Source organism: Macaca nemestrina, chromosome 9 (assembly GCF_043159975.1).
Source record: "Macaca nemestrina isolate mMacNem1 chromosome 9, mMacNem.hap1, whole genome shotgun sequence".
In the NCBI taxonomy this organism is placed as follows: domain Eukaryota; kingdom Metazoa; phylum Chordata; class Mammalia; order Primates; family Cercopithecidae; genus Macaca; species Macaca nemestrina.
The window spans coordinates 30,938,379-30,958,685 of record NC_092133.1 but is presented as its reverse complement, the minus strand read 5'-3'; the positions used below and the strand labels follow the sequence as shown (position 1 = coordinate 30,958,685).

The window sequence follows — 20,307 nt, the reverse complement described above, 5'->3', positions numbered from 1 at the left end:
GGGGGATATGATCTAACAGCTTTCCAGAGTAGGGGTTTGGTACAGTCAAACATAGTGGTCATGTCATGGGCTCTGGGGTCAGACCACCTGAGTTCCAAACTTTATACTATCCTTGAGCAAGTTACATAACCTTTTTGTGCCTCAGCTTCCTCATCTATAAAATGGGACTTGTACTAGTGTGGGGTTGTCATGAGGTGAAAAGACATAATATATGTAAAGCTCTTGGAATATACTCAGTGATTATTAAGTATAGTAATAATGATCACCATCATTGCTATTTGCATTCCTCAGAGTGTATTATGGTTTGTAAGTTAGTATCAACTCCCCAGACTAACTTCAGGAACTGAGATCTGGAGATTTTGCAGGTGACTTTCTTGATTCTGTTCTATGTCTGAATTTAGGTTTGGGGAGAATTTTGTCCTTCCAGAGGACATTAGTCACTGTCACAGCTTGGGAGTGCCACTGGCATCCTGGAATGCTCGGGACAGCCCCCCACGGCAGAGACTTTTCCAGCCCAAAATGTCAGTGGTGCCGAGGTGGAGAAATCCTGGCTTAGTGGGACCTGCTGTGGCCTTACCAGGTCCTGTTCATTATCGCAGAGCTTGGGGTCAGCCTTCTTGCAAGAACAACATAGCATTGTGAAGTGTAGGAAATTACCTTGGACAGCAGGTTTTCGGTGGGACGGTTTGAAGCTTTGATATGCCGAATCTCACTGCCTTTCAGGTTTGTTGATGTATGTGATCAGTCAGCTCTGTCTTGTCAGCCAACATCAAACATTTTGAAAAAAACACATTTTTTGGTCTGTGATTCAGTAAGCAGGTGAGCCTCCCTTATTTACCCCATCTTGAACTTTCTTTCCTCTTGCTTTGATCTGCTATGTGGTTTTATTTTAAGAACATGATTTGCTTTGGTCCCAGTGAAAACCTGCTGGTCAATTACTTTATTTGCTCAGTGTCCTCCACAGTCCTGCAACCAATCAGAACTGAGTCATGTTCTTAGAACTTTTTCCTTTCCCCATTCCGAGTCCTGGCTCTACTCTGATTTTCGGCCTCAGGAACGTTGGTTTGCTCTCACACACGTTTAGCCTGTGGAAATCATTAGGTGTTCTCAGGGTCTGCCACAAGAGAAGCTAAGTGTCCTGGACCTCAGGATGGCTGTGTCTCAAGGAGAGTCCTCTTTTCAGGCCCCTAGGAGGCAGCTCATCTGTGGATGTTTGAGCCGGCGGGTCTTTGTGGATGCTGTGGGTATCTTGCATGGCTTTGGATTCAAAACTTCACCTGTCTTTTGAATGCCTGTCCACCCATACCCTTGAGAGGACCTCTTCCCTTCCTGCCGTCAGCTATTAGGGCTAACACTTGGGAGATCATCAGGTTCCAGGTGGTAGAATGGCTTGGGTTGGTTCCTTGCTCCTACTACCCCAGACGTGGACATCACTGGGGCCACTGATCCCACTTAACTGCACAGCCAGTAAGAGCAGCCACCGAGTGATGGATTCTCCTGCTTCCGCCTCCCAAGGACCTAGGACTACAGGCACACGCTGCAGCAACAGAGGGTCTTGGTGGCCTGTCTCCTTGGTGGCATACAGTAGACAGGCTGAGGTCTCCCTTTTGAACCATCCTTTTCAGTTCCACTAGGTGGAGCAAAGTCTGGCCTGAAAACTGCATGCTATGTGGAAACCACAAACAAACACACACAAGTAAATTCAGAACATTGCAACCTTGGAGGTCAAGAAAGGGGAAACAAATCCCATCCTATTGAATTTTAAGGCGTGTTGATACAATTCTGAGCTTTCCTGATGTGGGGATTAAGTAGGTCATCCTCTCAGACTTGCAGATCGCCTGTCTTGCATGGTCTGGGTTTTTGGGATATGCTTGCTTACTCAGTTACATTCCCATAGCTGTGGTTTATTTACTTTTGGTTTTCTCCTTTCTACACTTTCTTCTGTGGGAAATCAGAGGAGTTGTTTATCTTCTGCTCCTGGTACTGTTGTTCTCACAGTGCCAAAGCTAAGTTTTGATTCAAGATCTCAGGTGTTTAGAATAATTTAACTTAAACATTTTTGGAAGAGGTAAAAATAAATGTAAGATGTTACAAGACTGTTTGTGGCTTGGAAGGATGGGTCCTAGAGTGGAGAGTTACGAAAACATGTCTGTTTTGATTTTTAAATATCTAGCAAGACAAATGTTACACTGTAACACTTTTATTACACATCCTTTCAGATCAGAGGCATGCATTCATGGAGAAAATACTCGTATTTTTCAGAATTCTACATGTTGCTTTTTGGTTTGCCATTTCCTAATTTATTTTCCTCATTTAAAATCCCACCTGGCAGTTTCTTTTTTTTGTTTTTTTTTTGAGACGGAGTCTTGCTGTGTCTCCAAGGCTGGAGTGCAGTGGCCTGATCTCGGCTCACTGCAAGCTCCGTCTCCTGGGTTCACGCCATTCTCCTGCCTCAGCCTCCCAAGTAGCTGGGACTACAGGCGCCCGCCACCACGCCCTGCTAGTTTTTTGTATTTTTAGTAGAGACGGGGGTTTCACCATGTTAGCCAGGATAGTCTCGATCTCCTGACCTCGTGATCCACCCGCCTCGGCCTCCCAAAGTGCTGGGATTACAGGCTTGAGCCACCGCGCCCGGCCCCACCTGGCAGTTTCATCAAACAGAAACAACAAGCAAAAAAACCACAACTTAGTTTATTGATCAGATTTAAATATTTTTCTCTCTTAGTGGTTCATTTGGGAGAAGAAATTACTATTTGGCTTTCTACACCAGGATGTTGGAATATTGTAGCTCTTTGGAACTTGAATACAGAATTGAATAGTGTGAGTTCATCCTGCTTACTCCTTTCTTTTTCCTTGGATAATTTGTCTTTAAGTTTTGCAAATCCATTTGCTACATTTGGGAGGGGGTGAGGAGCATAAAACCCACCCCAGTGTGATCTGGCACAATGGCTGACTTTCCATTTTTCTTCCTTAGAGCTGATTGCTGCTTTTCTTTGAGCTTTAAGCCTTTTTTTTTTTTTTGAGATGAAGTCTTGCTCTGTCATCCAAGCTGGAGTGCAGCGGTGTGATCTCAGCTCACTGCAACCTCCGACTCCCAGGTTCAAGCGATTCTCCTGCCTCAGCCTCCCTAGTAGCTGGGACTAGAAGCACATGCCACCATGCCTGGCTAATTTTTGTAGTTTTAGTAGAGATGGGGTTTCACTATGTTGGCCAGGCTGGTCTCGAACTCCTGACGTAACCTGCCTGCCTCGCCTCCCAAAGTGCTGGTGCTGGGATTACAGGCATGAGACATTGCACCAGGCCCCTTTTTAATTTTTTTTAATTTTTTTATTTTTAGAGATAGGGTCTCGCTATGCTGCCCAGGCTGGAGTACAGTGGCACAATCATAGCTCACTGCAGCTTCGAACTCCTGGGCTCAAGCGATTCTCCTGCCTCTGCCTCCCAAGTAGCTAGGACTATAGGTACACACTACAGTGTCCAGCTAATTTTGTTTTATTTGTTTATTTATTTATTTATTTATTGAGACAGAGTCTTGCTCTGTCACCCAGCTTTAAAATACCTTTCACCTTTTTTTAAAGAGACGAAATCTGTCTCTGTCGCCCAGGCTGGAGTGCAGTGGCACGACCTTGGCTCAATGAAACCCCCGCCTCCTAGTTCAAGCCATTCTCCTGCCAACCTCCCCAGTAGTTGGGATTACAGGCATGCACCACCATGCCCACCTAATTTTTGTATTTTTACTAGAGATGGGGTTTCACCATTTTGGCCAGGCTGGTCTTGAACTCCTGACCTCATGATCCACCCGCCTTAGCCTCCAAAAGTGCTGGGATTACAGGCATGAGCCACTGCTCCCGGCCTTGTTTTATTTTTTGTAGAGGTAGGATCTTGCTATGTTGCCCAGGCTGGAGTACAGTGGTAATTCACAGGCATAGTCATAGTGCACGGCAGCTTTGAATCCCTGGCCTCAAGTGTTCCTTCTGCCTTAGCCTCCTGAGTAGCTAGGACTGTTACTTTTTTTTTTTTGAGATGGAGTTTTGCTCTGTTGCCCAGGCTGGAGTGCAGTGGCACGATCTTGGCTCACTGCAACCTCCACCTCCTGGGTACAAGCAATTCTCCTGCCTCAGCTCACTGAGTAGCTGGGATTACAGGCACACACTACTACGCCTGGCTAATTTTTGTATTTTTATTAAAGATCAGGATTTCACCATGTTGGCCAGGCTGGTCTCAAACTCCTGATCTCGAGTGATCTGCCTGTCTTGGCCTCCCAGAGTGCTGGGATTACAGGCGTGAGCCACTGTGCCCAGTCTACATTCTTTTTTAATTACACAAAAACAACACATGCTCATAACAGTGTTAAATAATAGAAAGATTAAAAAATGTTGGCCGGGCCTGGTGGCTCACGCCTGTAATCCCAGCACTTTGGAAGGCTGAGGCAGGCCGATCACGAGGTCAGGAGATCGAGACCATCCTGGCTAACATGGTGAAACCCCGTCTCTACTAAAAATACAAAAAATTAGCCAGGCGTGGTGGTGGGCACCTGTGGTCCCAGCTACTCGGGAGGCTGAGGCAGGAGAATGGCGTGAAGCCGGAAGGCGGAGCTTTCACCGAGCCGAAATTGCACCATTGTCCTCCAGCCTGGGTGGCAGAGTGAGACTCTATCTCAAAAAAATATATATATATATATATTGTTTAGAGTAGAAAGTGAAAGTTTGTGGTTTGGTATGCATTTTTGGTGGTTTTTCTGCTTATGCTGCATATTCATAGATATATTAATATTCATACATAAACTTTATGTATATATATACACACATATATATACACACACACACAAATACACACACCCACACATATATATAACCATAAAATTGTTTGGTACAGGTAGGGTTCTTTATTTGTTTTAAAAACAAAAATGTAGGCCGGGCGCGGTGGCTCAAGCCTGTAATCCCAGCACTTTGGGAGACTGAGGTGGGCAGATCACTTGAGCCCAGGAGTTGGAGACCAGCCTGGGCAACAGAGCGAGACTCTGTATCTTTGAGACAGAGTCTCGCTCTGTTGCCCAGGCTGGAGTGCAGTGGCACAGTCTCAACACAGTGCGGTCTTTGCCTCCTGGGTTCAAATAATTCTCAGACCTCAGCCCCATGAGTAGCTGGGATTACCAACGTTTGCCACCATACCTCGCTAATTTTTTTGTATTTTTAGTAGAGACAAGGTTTTGCCATGTTGGTCAGGCCTTAAAATACCTTTCACCTTTTTTTTAAGAGACGAAATCTGTCTCTGTCGCCCAGGCTGGAGTGCAGTGGCACGACCTTGGCTCAGTGAAACCCCCGCCTCCTAGTTCAAGCCATTCTCCTGCCAACCTCCCCAGTAGTTGGGATTACAGGCATGCACCACCATGCCCACCTAATTTTTGTATTTTTACTAGAGATGGGGTAAACTCATCTTTACTAGATGAGACCATCTTTACTAGAGATGGTCTCAAACTCCTGGCCTCAATGATCCATCCCCTTTAGCCTCCCAAAGTGCTGGGATTAAGACGTGAGCCACCACGCCCAGTCCAATTTTTAAATTTTTTGTAGAGACAGGGTCTTGCTATGTTGCCCAGGCTGGTCTTGAATTCCTGTCCTCAAGTGCTCTTGCCTCAGCATCCCAAGTAGCTGGGATTACAGGCACAAGTCACCGCACCCAGCGATACTATTATTCTTGTTTGCACGTCATTTTGCTCTCTAGCGAGAAGAGTGATGGGGTCACCACCAATGCAGATGGGCGCTATTTGTCAAGTATAGGAGTCATCACCCATCTTGACCACAGGGCTAGACCACATGTAGCTCTGTCTGCTGTCGTACACAGTACTGTGCTGCATTGAGGGGGATCCTTGACTTGTGTCCCCAACCTCCATTTGGCATTTCCTGTTCTGAGGGGAAGATGGTTTCTGAGTCTTTTTTTTTCTTTTCTTTGATACAAGGTTTCCCTGTGTCACCCAGGCTGGAGTGCAGTGGCACGATCATAGTTCATGGCAGCCTGACCTCCTGAGTTCGAGCGATCCTCCCACCTCAGCCTCCTGAGTAGCTGGGATGATAGGCGTGCACCATTATGCCCAGCTAATATTTGTATTTTTTTTTTTTTTTTTTGAGACGGAGTCTCGCTCTGTCACCCCGGCTGGAGTGCAGTGGCCGGATCTCAGCTCACTGCAAGCTCTGCCTCCCGGGTTCCCGCCATTCTCCTGCCTCAGCCTCCCGAGTAGCTGGGACTGCAGGCGCCCGCCACCTCCCCCGGCTAGTTTTTTGTATTTTTTAGTAGAGACAGGGTTTCACCGTATTAGCCAGGATGGTCTCGATCTCCTGACCTTGTGATCCGCCCGTCTCGGCCTCCCAAAGTGCTGGGATTATAGGCTTGAGCCACCGCGCCCGGCCTAATATTTGTATTTTTAGTACAGACTGGGTTTCACCATGTTGGCCAAGCTGGTCTTGAACTCCTGACCTCCAGTGATCCTCCTGCCTCGGCCTCCCAAAGTGCTGGGATTATAGCATGAGCCACTGTACCTGCCCCCACCTTTTTTTTTTTTTTTTTTTGTGGAGACAATCTCACTCTGTCACCCAGGCTGGAGTACAATGGCACGATCTCGGCTCACTGCAACCTCTGCCTCCCAGGTTCAGGCGATTGCCCTGCCTCAGCCTCCCGAGTAGCTGGGACTACAGGTGCCTACTACCACGCCTGGCTAATTTTTTATTTTTAGTAGAGACGGGGGTTCCCCCATGTTGGCCAGACTGGTCTTGAACTCCTGACCTCATGTGATCTGCCTGCCTTGGCTTCCCAAAGTGCTGGGATTACAGGTGTAAGCCACCACGCCCAGCCCCCCTTTTTTTTTTTAATAACAGTTTTATTAAGATCTAATTCACAGACCTTAACATTCACCATTTTCAAGGGTATGATTAAGTGGTTTTTAGTATATCCACAAGGTGTGCCACAGTCACCACTATCTTAATTTCAGAATATTTTCATCATTCCAAAAAGAAGCCTTATAGCCATTAGCATTCATTCCCCTTATTTTCCTCCCTCCAGTCCCTGGCAACCACTAATCTACTTCCTGTTTCTATGGATTTGTCTATTCTGGACATTTCATATGAATGGAACCATACACCATGTGGTCTTTTATGACTGGTTTTCTTAAAACTTAGCATGTTTTCAAGGTTCATCCATGTTGTAGCATGTATCAATACTTCATACATTTTTACGGTCAATTAATGAAGGGTCCAGCCCTACGGGGTTTAGCGGGTGCTCTCCCCATGTGCGGAGACGAGAGATTGTAATAAATAAAAAAAGAGAAAGAGATAAAGAGAAAGCAACTGGGCCTGGGGAACCACTACCATCAAGATGCGGAGACCGGTGGTGGCCCTGGCTGGGCTCGCTGATATTCATTGCATACAAGACAAGGGGCAGTGTAAGGAGGGTGAGTCTTCTAAGTGATTGACAAGGTGAAGCAAGTCACGTGATTACAAAATAGGGGACCCTTCCCCTTTAGGTAGCCGAAGCAGAGACAGGAAGCAGCATACGTCAACGTTTTCTTCTCTGCACTTATAAGAAAGATCAAAGACTTTAAGACTTTCACTATTTCTTCTACCGCTATCTACTACGAACTTCAAAGAGGAACCAGGAGTACGGGAGGAGCATGAAAGTGGACAAGGAGCGTGACCATTGAAGCACAGCACCACAGGGAGGGGTTTAGGCCTCCGGATGACTGCGGGCAGGCCTGGATAATATCCAGCCTTCCACAAGAAGCTGGTGGAGCAGAGTGTTCCCTGACTCCTCCAAGGAAAGGAGACTCCCTTTCGTGGTCTGCTAAGTAACGGGTGCCTTCACAGACACTGGCGTTACTGCTTGCCCAAGGAGCCCTCAAGAGGCCCTTATGTGGGCGTGACAGAAGACTCACCTCTTGCCTTCTAGGTCACTTCTCACAATGTCCCTTCAGCACCCGCCGGTTATTCCTAGGTTGTATTAGTAATGCAACAAAGAGTAACGTTAAAAGCTAATGATTAATAATGTTTATAATAATGATTGATAATTGTCCGTGATCATCTCTATATCTAATTTGTATTATAACTATTCTTATTCTAACTATTTTCTTTATTATACTGAAACAGTTTGTGCCGTCAGTCTCTTGCCTTGGCACCTAGGTACTCTTTCGCCTACAAATTAATACTCCATTTTATAGATAGACTCCATTTTATTTATTCATCAGTTGATGAACATTTGAGCTGTTTCCACTTTGGGACTATTATGAATAATGCTGCTGTGAACGTTGGTGTACAAGTTTTTTTTTTGGTTTTAGAGATGGGGGTCTTACTATATTGCCCAGACTGGGGAGTAAGCTATTCACAGGCAAGATCATAGCTCACTGCAGCCTTGAACTCCTGGGCTCAAGTGAATCCTCCTGCCTCAGCCTCCTGTGTAGCTGCAACTACAGGCATATGCCACTCTGCCTGGCTTGATGTACAGGTTTTTATGTGGACTTGTTTTTAATTATCTTGGGTGTATACCTAGGAGTGGAATTGCTGGGTTATTTGGTAATGCTGTGTTTAACTTTTTGAGAGACTGCCAGACTTCTCTGAAGCAGCTGCACCATTTTATACCCCCAACAGCAATGTATGAGAGTTCCAATTTCTCCAACACTTGTTATTGTCTGTCTTTTTAATTATAGCCATGCTAGTGGGTGTGAAGTAGTTTCTCGTTGTGATTTTGATTTGCATTTCCCTAATGACTAGTAATGTCAAATTTTTTTTCCTGTTCTTATTGGCCATTTGTGTATCGTCCTTGGAGAATTCAATCCTTTGTTCATTTACCCTTATCTGACTCAGGGCCCAGAGGTCTTCCCAGTGAGTGATGTCCAGGGTGAGGTTTTCTTTTAAACTGGGCTCTGTCAGGGCTCCGGCATTTCCAGACTTGGCTATGTTCCTGCCTAGTCTTATGACCCTGGGCCACTTAACCTCTCTGAGCCTGCCTGCTTGCTTGCTTTTTCTTTTCTTTTCTTTTCTTTTCTTTTCTTTTCTTTTCTTTTCTTTTCTTTTCTTTTCTTTTCTTTTCTTTTCTTTCTTTCTTTCTTTTCTTTCTTTCTCTCTCTCTTTCTCTCTTTCTCTCTCTCTCTTTCTCTCTCTCTCTTTCTCTTTCTTTCTCTTTCTTTCTTTTTTTTTGAGATGGAGTTTTGCTCTTGTTGCGCAGGCTGGAGTGCAATGGCACGATCTCGGCTCACCGCAACCTCCGCCTCCCGGGTTCAAGAGATTCTCCTGCCTCAGCCTCCCGAGTAGCTGGGATTACAAGCATGTGCCACCACGCCCAGCTGATTTTTGTATTTTTAGTAGAGACGGGGTTTCTCTATGTTGGTCAGGCTAGTCTCGAACTGCTGACCTCAGGTGATCACCCGCCTCAGTCTCCCAAAGTGCTGGAATTACAGGCGTGAGCCACCGCGCCCAGCTGAGCCTTCCTTATTTCTATCAGCATTGCCCAGAGACTGCTCTGAGGCCAGCCATTCCTTGATAAGAGACCTATGTGGTCAGAGAAGTCTCCCCTCTCATTTGGGGAGTCTTAGTGCGTATGCTTACAGTTCAGCTTCTGAACAGTCACACAGTTAGGACATCTATATGAAACCTTTATCCAATATATAAATTGCAAATGTTTTCTCCCGTTCTGTTTTGCCCTCACTTTTTTTTTTTTTTTTTTTAAGATGGAGTCTCACTCTGTTGTCTGGGCCAGAGTGCAGTGGCACGATCTCGGCTCACGGCAACCTCCGCCTCCCAAGTTCAAGTGATTCTCCTTCCTCAGCCTCCTCATTAGCTGGGAATACAGGCATGTGCCACCACACCCGGCTAATTTTTTTTTTTTTTTTTTTTTTTGTATTTTTTGGTAGAGATAGGGTTTCACCATGTTGGCCAGGCTGGGTTTTTTTTTTTTTTTTTTTTTTTTTGAGACGGAGTCTCACTCTGTTGCCCAGGTTGGAGTGCAGTGGTGCGATCTTGGCTACTGCAGCCTCCACCTCCTGGATTCCAGTGATTCTCCTGCCTCAGCCTCTCAAATAGCTGGGATTACAGGCACCTACCACCATGCCGAGCTAATTTTTGAATTTTTAGTAGAGATGGGGTTTTCCTATGTTGGCCAGGCTGGTCTGGAACTCGTGACCTCAGGTGATCTGCCTGCCTCGGCCTCCCAAAGTGCTGGGATTACAGGTGTGAGCCACTAAGCCCAGCCTTAACTTTTTTTATGTTTAATTTTTTCTTTTTTTGAGATGGAGTTTCACTCTTGTTGCCCAGGCTGGAGTGCAATGGCACAATCTTGGCTCACTGCAATCTCCACCTCCCGGGTTCAAGTGAGTCTCCTGCCTCAGCCTCCCGAGTAGCTGGGGTTACAGGCACCTACCACCATGCCTGGCTAATTTTTTGTGTTTTTAGTAGAGACAGGGTTTCACTGTGTTAGCCAGGATGGTCTTGATCTCCTGATCTTGTGATCTGCCCGCCTCGGCCTAATTTTTTGTATTTTTAGTAGAGATGGGGTTTCACCATGTTGGCCAGGCTGGTCTCGAATTCCTGACCTCAGGTGATCCACCCACCTCGGCTTCCCAAAGTGCTGGAATTATAGGTGTGAGCCACTGCACCCACCTTTAATGTTTAATTTTTTAGGAACAGTGTCTTGCTGTTGCCCAGGCTGGAGTGCAGTGGTGTGATCACAGCTCACTGCAGCCTTGACCTCCTGAGCTCAAGCAATCCCCTACCTTAACCTCTCCAGTAGCTGGAACTACAAGTGTGTGCCACCACATCTAGCTAATTTTTAAAACATGTTTTTTTATAGAGACGGGGTCTTCCTATGTTGCTTATGTTGGTCGAGAACTCATGGCCTCAAGCATTCTTCCCACCTCAGCTTCCCAAAGTGCTAGGATTACAGACAGGAGCCACTACAGCTGGCCATCTTTTAGAGATCGCACCACTCCAGCCAGGGTGACCCTGTCTCAAAAAATGAAGAAGTAAAAATAAATAAAAAATGAGTCTCTAAAAGATAACAATGTTTCTCAACATTAATGTCATCCCATAGCATCCCCAGAAAACTTGACAATAATTCCTTAATGTTGTAGGATAGGATCTTGCACTTGAGAATTTAAAAAAGATCTAAGAATAAAAATATTGTTACAAAATTCAGCTAATTATGACAGTTCTTCAGTTTTCTTAATTAGCCCTCAGTACGTTCCTCTACTTGAAAAAATGTTACTCCCAACAGTACCCTCAATCCCATGAGAATCAAAAGTACTCTTTCAATCCCAGCATTCTCAGTATTACTTGACCAGGTCTAGTAGTGGTGTTTTAATGATAACCTTTTTTCCACCCTGCAAAACTTGGTCTTTCATTTTTTTTTTACACACACATCTGTTTCCAACCTTTGCTTAGTGTATAAAGTGAAAGATTAACTTATGACTTTTGCCCTCAATTTCTAGTGAAGAGAGAATTTTGGGGAAAATCCTCTTATCTGAGATTGCATAAATGTTCAGAGAAACATGGAAAAATGAAGAGACCCTGCCAGCGTATCTTCTCTTCTTCCAGCTTTTCGGCAGTGCAAGCTGTGGGTCCCTATCCTGTGTTTGGCTGACTATGCCTACCCTTACAATACAGTACTGGGGGTTTCAGAGCAGGTGAGCAACGCTGCTGAGGGAGAAATGGAACGTAGAATTTAGAGACTGAGGCTGGGTGCAGTGGCTCATGCTTGTAATCTCAGTACTTTGGGTGGCCAAGGTGGAAGGATCACTTGAGGCCAGGAGTTTGAGACCAGCCTGGGCAAGGTGGTCAAACCCTGTCTCTACAAAAATACAAAAATTAGCTGGGTGGTGTGGCTCATGCCTGTTGTCCTAGCTACTTGGGAAGCTGAGGTGGGAGGATCACTTGAGACCGGGATGCAGAGGCTGCAGTGAGCTGAGATCGCACCACTGCACTCCAGCCTGGGTGACAGAGTGAAACTTTGTCTCAAAAAAAAAAAAAAAAAAAAAAAAAAAAAAGAATTTGGAGACTGAAAGACACTGGAGAGATAAGGATACTGTGAACAGATGTTCGGTTAGAGAGTCTGTGCTACTCAAAATGTAGGAGATTTGGGGTTGAGCAGACTCCTGTGTGACTCTTCCGAGGCTTAACTGTAAGCTTATACATTGTGACTCTACAAACGAGATGGTAGACTTTGATTACATGGGCCTCTTATCACAGAAATGGCTGGCCTGGGAGGGGTCTCTGTGCAATGCTGATAGAAGTAAGGAAGGCTCAGAGAGGTTAAGTAATTAGCCCAGAGTCATGAGACTAGGTGCTAGCATGGCCAGGTCTGGAATGCCAGAGACCTGGAACAATTTAGTTTAAAGGAAAGTCTCCCCTTGGGCATCCTTCACTGGAGTCTCATGGGAAGACCTCTGTCCCTTCAGTTAAAACCCTTAGTCTAATCCAAGGTCACTTTACATTTTCAGACCTCCAGTATATACATCTGGGAAGCAGGGATAGCAATATCCTGTTACCAGCTGTATACCAGCTGATAGAAGGAGCAGCTAAAATGGATGGGCAGGTTGTTTATCAACCTTGAATTCTGATTTTATTGAATTGTTTCTCTGTATTTTATTTTCCTTTTTTTTTTTTTTTTTGAGACAGAGTCTCGCTCTGTCATCCAGGCTGGAGTGTAGTGGCACAATCTTGACTCACTGTAACCTCCGCCTCCTGGGTTCCAGCAATTCTCGTGCCTCAGCCTCCCGGGTAGCTGGGACTATAGGTGCACACCACCACACCCAGCTAATTTTTGTATCTTTGGTAAAGATGTGGTTTCACCATGTTGGCGAGGCCAGTTGCAAACTCCTGACCTCAGGTGATCCGCCTGCCTCGGCCTCCCAAAATGCTAAGATTACAGGTGTGAGCCACCGCGCCTGGCCTTCTCTGTATTTTCTTGAAGTTTGCTGAGTTCTCTGCAAGAAGGAGGAGGATGACTTATCGTGCCTCTCACTGGCGAGCTCCACCTTTTCTGTAATTTTGAGCACAGTGCAAGGCCTTGGAAAAGCTTTGTTTCTTGAGTCTCTCAAAGGAGAAGAACAACATTAGTGTTTCTGGGAGGGCCAATGGCTGTGCTGTGATGGGGCATGGATGCTTTCTCAGAGGTACTTTCCCCCAAGCTTTAGGCATGTCTGACCATTTCTTCTGCCTTGTTCTAGTGCTTTCCTCATGATTTAGACTCTGGATGAAGGTGTTTTTGAAGTAGGTTTACTTACTGCTGTCATCCTGTGTCACCTCACTCTCTGTGGCCTGGAAGTGCAGGGTTTCAGGCCTGGCTGTGGGTGGGCGTTATATGACAAAGGGCTCAGCGTCCCTTGCATCTGGTATGATGCCCTCTCTGGTTTCACCACCTTTAGTCATCATTTTACTTGGGGTGTGGACATATTTGTTCCAGGAGCTTCCCCACCCTCTACAACTTATTGGAGGGATAAATTGTCCTAATGTTTTCTTCTGGTGTTTTTAACCATGAAATCTTAGACCTGGAGTAGATTTGGTTACCAAATAGCCTAAGGAGGGAGGACATAATATTTGATTTATGTAAGATCCAGGAAATAAGGGAAGGCACAATGCCATGAGCTGTGCTTCCAGCTAGACCTTATTAAGTTTCACAATCCTTTATGCAAAAGAGACAACTTCCAGGTGTTGCTAATGGAGGTATCTCGTGACCTAGAGACAAAACCAGGAGCAGCTTCCTTCTATTTCTCCAAATCCAAAAACGATTGCTAGGGAGTTAGACCATGGCCCAGCTCTGCTTTGAGAAAGGGAATTTCGCTTTTGAGATGATTGAAGTGCTTTAGATTCCTCAGCTTAGAAATGAGAGACGTACAGATAATGAGACACACGGAGGCTTTGCCGCATCAGACTTCATGAGCTTGGAGAACATGCAGGTGCTCTCCTGACCTCTTAGCTGTTTGTCAGGTTTCTATGACCAGGCAGGTGTTACCAGTACTAATGTTTAGGGATTCAGCTATATTTTAACTTCATTTTTATGATCCTTTTTTTTTTTCCAGACAGGATCTTGCTCTGTCACTGAGGCTGGAGTGCGGTGGTGTGACCACAGCTCACTGCAGCCTCAACCTCCCTGGACACTCAATTGATCCTCCTACCTCACCCTCCCCAGCAACCGGGACTGCAGTCATATAGCACCACACCCAGCTAATTTTTGTATTTTTTTTGTGGAGATGGAGTTTTGCCATGTTGCCAGACTGTTCTCGAACTCCTAGACTCAAGTGATCCACCCTCCTTGGCCTCCCAAAGTGCTGGCATTACAGGCATGTGCCACCACACCCAGCCAGGATCCTCTCTTTAGTCACGTCTTTATCTCTTCATTCGTGTAACAATCTTTTCTTGAGGGCCTGCTTTGTGTAAGGCATTGTGCTTGGTACTGTGAGGGATATGGAAGTGAATGTTTCACATCTTACCCCTAAGTTGCTTACTTTAGAGGAGAAGGTAAGGCTGAGAAGAAATAACTAAAACATAAAGTGTGAAATGGCTTTGTTGAGTTTATGAGTCGCATATAAGAAGTGAGTGGATTTTCCTGTAAAAGCACAACCAAGATGATTTCTTTCTGGACAGTGAGAATGCCTAGAGCACCCAGAACTGCTTCTAAGGACTCAGAGAGTTGAGCTGCCTGTCATAAAATGACCTTGCTGTTAGCCTTTTTCTTGGGTCAGCCATCATTGTACCCACATTCCCACTTAATGTAGACCATGTCTCTATCTCACCCAAAGTTTAAATAACAGTGAAAGATGAAATCAGATTGGTGGAGACCTGGAAGCCTAATTTTCCTAATGGATTCTCTTTCCAAATTACATCTGGCCGAGGTGGGAGGATCACTTGAACCTAGGAGTTCGAGACCAGCTTTGGCAACGTAGGAAGACCCTGCCTCTATAAAAATTTTTAAAAATTAGCCAGGGCCAGGTGTGGGATTACACCTGTAATCCCAGCACTTTGGGAGGCTGAGGCAGGCAGATCACCTGAGGTTGGGAGTTTGAGACCAGCCTGACCAACATGGAAAAACCCCATCGCTACTAAAAATACAAAAATTAGCTGGGCATGGTAGCGCATGCCTGTAATCTCAGCTACTCGGGAAGCTGAGGTAGGAGAATCGCTTGAACCCAGGAGGCAGAGGTTGCGGTGAGCCGAGATCGCGCCATTGCACTCCAGCCTGGGCAACAAGAGCAAAACCCTGTCTCAAAAAAAAAACAAAAACAAAAAACAAAACAAAAAAAAACTAGTCAGGCATTGTGGTAAATGCCTGTAGTCTCAGCTACTTGGGAGGCTGAGGTGGGAGGATTGCTTGTGTCTGCGAGGTCGGAGGCTACAGTGAGCCATGATCGCACCACTGCACTCCAGCTTGGGTGACAGAGCGAGATCCTGTCTCAAAAACAAAGAGCGAGCCTGGCCAACGTGGTAAAACCATGTCTCTATTGAAAATACAAAAATTAGCTGGGCATGGTGGCATAAGCCTGTAGTCCCAGCTACTTGGGAGGCTGAGGCAGGAGAATTACTTGAACCCAGGAGGCAGAGGTTGCAGTGAGCCGAGATTGCGCCTCTGCATTTCAGCTTGAGCAACAGAGCAAGACTCTGTCTCAAAAAAAAAAAAAAAGGCAAAAAACAAATTACATCTGAGTGTGTTTCATGTAGTTGGTGTGATCTACGTCCCTCCTTTTGTTCTTATTCTAATCTTCGGTTTGGAGAGCAATTTGTGAGGAGGCATGAAATGTATCTGGAGACAGCTATGAACTGTAGCCTGCTGATTTTCATGTAATTCTTGGCTACTTGCCAGTATGGCTGGGGTTAAACTGTTTCCAGGGTAGGAAAAACAGGAACCTAGCATTTTGGTATGAAAACAAACAAGGCTGCTTTGTACTTGATGAAGCTCAAGTTGCAGATCCAGTGAGAGCCCATTAACTATTGGTGATGGCCCACTGACAATGGTGAGTTTCAGAGACCCCAGCACATTCTGGAAATAGCAGCGAATGGTTGTGCAGCCTACGAAAGTAATAAATATTTCTGCAGTGATTGTCAACAACAAAATGATTTTCTTGTTTGGGGGGCAGGGAGGCAAGAGGCAGAAACCTTAGGAAGCTGTTGCACACCAGTTTCAGCTTCTGCTACTTTTATTTCTCTCCATTTAAAGCTGGGTGCAGTAGCATGAGCCTGTGGTCCCAGTTACTCAGGAGACTGAGGTGGCAGGTTCACTTAAGCCCAGGATTTTGAGGCTGCAGTATATTATAATGGCCCCTGTAAATAGCCACTGCACCCCAGCCTGGGCAACATAATGAGACCCTGTCTCTCAAAAAAATAAATAAAAGACAGGCTGCTCCAATGACATGGGGTGGAGTCAGGAACCTAGGACTCTTTCTGGCCCACTTTAGAGAGCAGGATTCTGTGAGGTTGAGGTCAATGACTGGGAAAGCCCTAAAGTTCTCATCTGTGTCTTTCTTCTACCTCCTCCAACCTTTGCAATAAAACGAAATCAAATCCCAGATTTACCATATTTTAGTAGTAAATATAAAACAAGCAAAACAAGGGTCTAAAATACTCCACTAAAATAGAAATTCCTATATTTGATATTCGTGCTGCTACTGTAATCATCAGAAAGAAAAAATGTGCTGGTCAAAGGTACTCATTACATGTGTACTTGTGTAGGGCCTTGACATTCTACCTCCAACTAATCTTTGCGTCATCTTTTTCTGCCTTTGGACATATGCCCCATGCGTCCTTGTTTCCATGCTTTTATTCATGATCTGCTCTGCATAGTGCGCTCGTTTTATTCACCAAAACCCTACCTATTATTTTAGTATCCGTCTCTTTGGGGTGTTGTAGTTTGTTTTTGTTTTTGTTTTTGTTTTTTAAGACAAATTCTTGCCTGTTGTCCAGGCTGACATGTATTGGCATGATCTTGGCTCACTGCAACCTCCGCCTCCTGGGTTCAAGCGATTCATTCTCCTGCCTCAGCCTCCCAAGTACCTGAGATTATAGGCATGTGCCACCATGCCCGTCTAATTTTTGTATTTTTAGTAGAGACTGGTTTTGCCATGTTTGCCAGGCTGGTCTTGAACTCCTGACCTCAGATGTTCCACCCACCTTGGCCTCCCAAAGTGCTTAAGCCATCGTGCCTGGCATTGGTTTGTTTTTTAAGAGATAAGGTCTCACTCTGATTCCTAGGCTAGGGTGCAGTGGTACAATCACAGCTCACTACAGCCTCAACCTCTTGGGCTCAAGTGATCCTCCTGCCTCAGCCTACTGAGTAGCTGAACCTACAAGGCATGCGCCACCATGCCTGGCTAATTTCTTAACTTTTTGTAGAAGCGGGGTCTCACTATATTGTTCAGGCTGGTCTTGAACTCTTGGCCTCAAGTGATCGTCCCACATCAGCCTCCTGAAGTGTTGGGGAACCACTGTGTCCAGCTCTTGATAAAATTTTCTTTGAAAACAAAAACCTTCTTTGGCCATTCTGTCCCTCAACAGCATCCCTTCTTTGTTTTCTTTTTTCTTTTTTTGCTGGAAGCTCAGAGGATCATCCAGCATCTCTTCTTTGAGCTCTTATGTCGCTGTGTTTGTCCTCCACCTCACCATGTTTATCATAGAGTACATATGTTTGTTTCTATGTAGCTAACTAAATAAATCCTCCAGGGCAAGACTGATTCATCCAACAGTACATCTTTGTTATCCCCACAGCACATCCTGGGTGGACTGGATGCAACTGTAAATATCAGGTCACAAGTAGGGGGGAAGTGACAATTAATATCAAAATCCTATCTCTATGTGTGTCCAAGCCTTTTTTTTTTTTTTTGAGACTGGGTGTTGCTCTGTTGCCCACGCTGGAATGCAGTGGCGCGATCTCGGTTCACTGCAAGCTCCGCCTCCCGGGTTCACGCCATTCTCCTGCCTCAGCCTCTCGAATAGCTGGGACTACAGGCGCCTGCCACCACACCCGGCTGATTTTTTGTATTTTTTAGTAGAGACACGTGTTTCACCGTGTTAACCAGGATGGTCTGGATCTCCTGACCTTGTGATCCGCCCGCCTCGTCCTCCCAAAGTGCTGGGATTACAGGCGTGAGCCACCGCCCCCAGCCGTCCAAGCCATTTTGGAGTCATACAGACCTGGTTGAGATTCTGGCTCCACTGCCTATTAGGTGTGTGTCCTTGAACGAATTACCTAACGTCACTGTAAAATATGAGATGTCACCATCTGTTGGAATCTTCCCTCTCTGAAATATGTCATTTGATGTTTAGTAGAGGATTACATACTGCAGTTAAGAACCATTTACCCAGCTCTCTTTCCTGAAAGACTCAGTAGTAGGAAAGCACTTATGGGTTTTTACGGATACCTTGTGGAAGAGATAAGCTCTGTGACTTGTAGAACAGAGCCTTGTCCTGCCCAGAAGCAGGAGAGGTGTGTGTTTTCTTGCCTGGGCAGGCCTGCTACATGCCTGCCTTTGTCCAGCCCCAGGACATAGATAAAGCTAGTGTTCTTGGTTTCTAGCAGTTAAGCAACCTTTAGTGTTTCTGCTTGGCAGAGTTCTGGGTTTGGGATTTATCCCCTTGCATTCCCCAAAATAATTACTTCAGGATCCTTTTGTTAATGCCCAGCCTCACACCCATGACAAGAAGATGTCTCAGTTTAACTTTTATTGTGACACTCATGTTGGTTTGAGGTTTAAGTTAGTATTTATTCTCTCCTTTCTTGAGTCAGAACTCTAAGGCATTTAAATGGGTGCGTGCCCAAACCAGAGAAAGATAAGAAAGATCTCTTATCTTAGACATTCTGTGTCTGCCCAGCAGCCTCTGCTCAAAGCTCCTGGAAACAAAATGGCCTTACGCCTGGAGATTATCTCCTACCCTAGAAGCCTGGTAGTTACTGTCCTGTTCTGACAAACTCTCTTTCTTCAGATCCCTTGATTGTGAAATAAGATACCCCTAGACCTTCGCCATCACCCTCAGTTGACCAGATGACATGGGTGTGGGAGCAGCTCACCAGGTTCCCAAGAGCCATGACCTGGGAAGGTCTCCAGCCTATTCCTTGTGTGTAGATCTGTTGTGCATTGGGAACAGATGAGAATGTTAGGGCTTTCCCAGTCATTGACCTCATAGAACCTTGCTCTCCAAAGTGGGTCAGAGGGACCCTAGGACCCTGACTTCACACTCCAGAATGCCACCATCATATACGGTGTGCACGGCAGTCTCATAAACAGGGTTCCAGAGCGCTGACCAGGGACCTGCCTGTCTGCTTAACATTCTCCTGACCCTCAGTTCTGATTTTTGCTGGTTTTTTTTCCCTTGTTTGTAACTTCTTATATTCTAATATCTGATGCCTGCGTGATCATAAAGGAAACAGCCTGTGGAGCCAGAGTCTTCACTCAAATCCTTGCTGTCTCACAGCCAGCTGTGTGACCTTGGGCAAGTTACATAAACCCCATATGCCTCCATTTCTGCAGCTGAGTAATAGGGGATAGTAATAGCCACATCCTAGGGTTGTTGTGGCTTTGAGATGTTGGTTAGATAGAGTTCTTAGCATGGAGTCTGGCTCATGGTCAGGGCTGAACAAATGATTATCTCTCCCCTACCCCACCCCAGAATTTAAAGATTATACATATAAAGACTGCCTACAGAAATGTTGCCAAAACATACTTAAACAAATTTACTACAGTAAAAGAATGAATTCAGGTAGCTGTGAGCATATATGTTGTTGCAGTATGTCTTAATTTAATCCGGTAGGGCATAGTGGTTCATGCCTGTGATGTCAGCATTTGAGGATGCTGAGGTGGGAGGATTGCTTGAGGCCAGGAATTCGAGACCAACTTGGGCAACAGAGCGAGACTTCCTATTTAAAATAAAATTTTAGGGAGGCTCAGTGGCTCAGTCCTGTTGTCCTGGCTCATAAGGAGTGGGGGCCAAGCGTTTGAGACCAGCCTGGGCAACATAGGAAGCCCTCATCTATGTATCAACAAAAAAAAATTTAAATAAAAATTTAAAAAGTTAATCTGAGGCCAGGCATGGTGGCTCATGCCTGTAATCCTAGCACTTTGGGAGGCTGAGGTGGATGGATCACTTGAGGTCAGGAGTTTGAGACCAGCCTGGCCAACATGGTGAAACCCCATCTCTACTAAAAAGACGAAAATTAGCTGGGAGTGGTGACATACACCTGTAGTCCCAGCTACTTGGGAGTCTGAGGCAGGGGGATCACTTGAACCTGGGAGGCAGAGGTTGCAGTGAGCCAAGATCGTGCTACCACACTCCAGCCTGGGTGACA

The 20,307-nt window shown here is 45.6% G+C and overlaps 1 protein-coding gene across 1 annotated transcript in view; it reads left to right on the top strand.

Annotated features, from left to right (window-relative positions):
• Positions 1-20,307, top strand: part of LOC105478335 (WW domain binding protein 1 like) — a 79,319-nt gene that overhangs the window by 8,730 nt on the left and 50,282 nt on the right. The gene's annotated exons all lie outside the window — the stretch shown is intronic.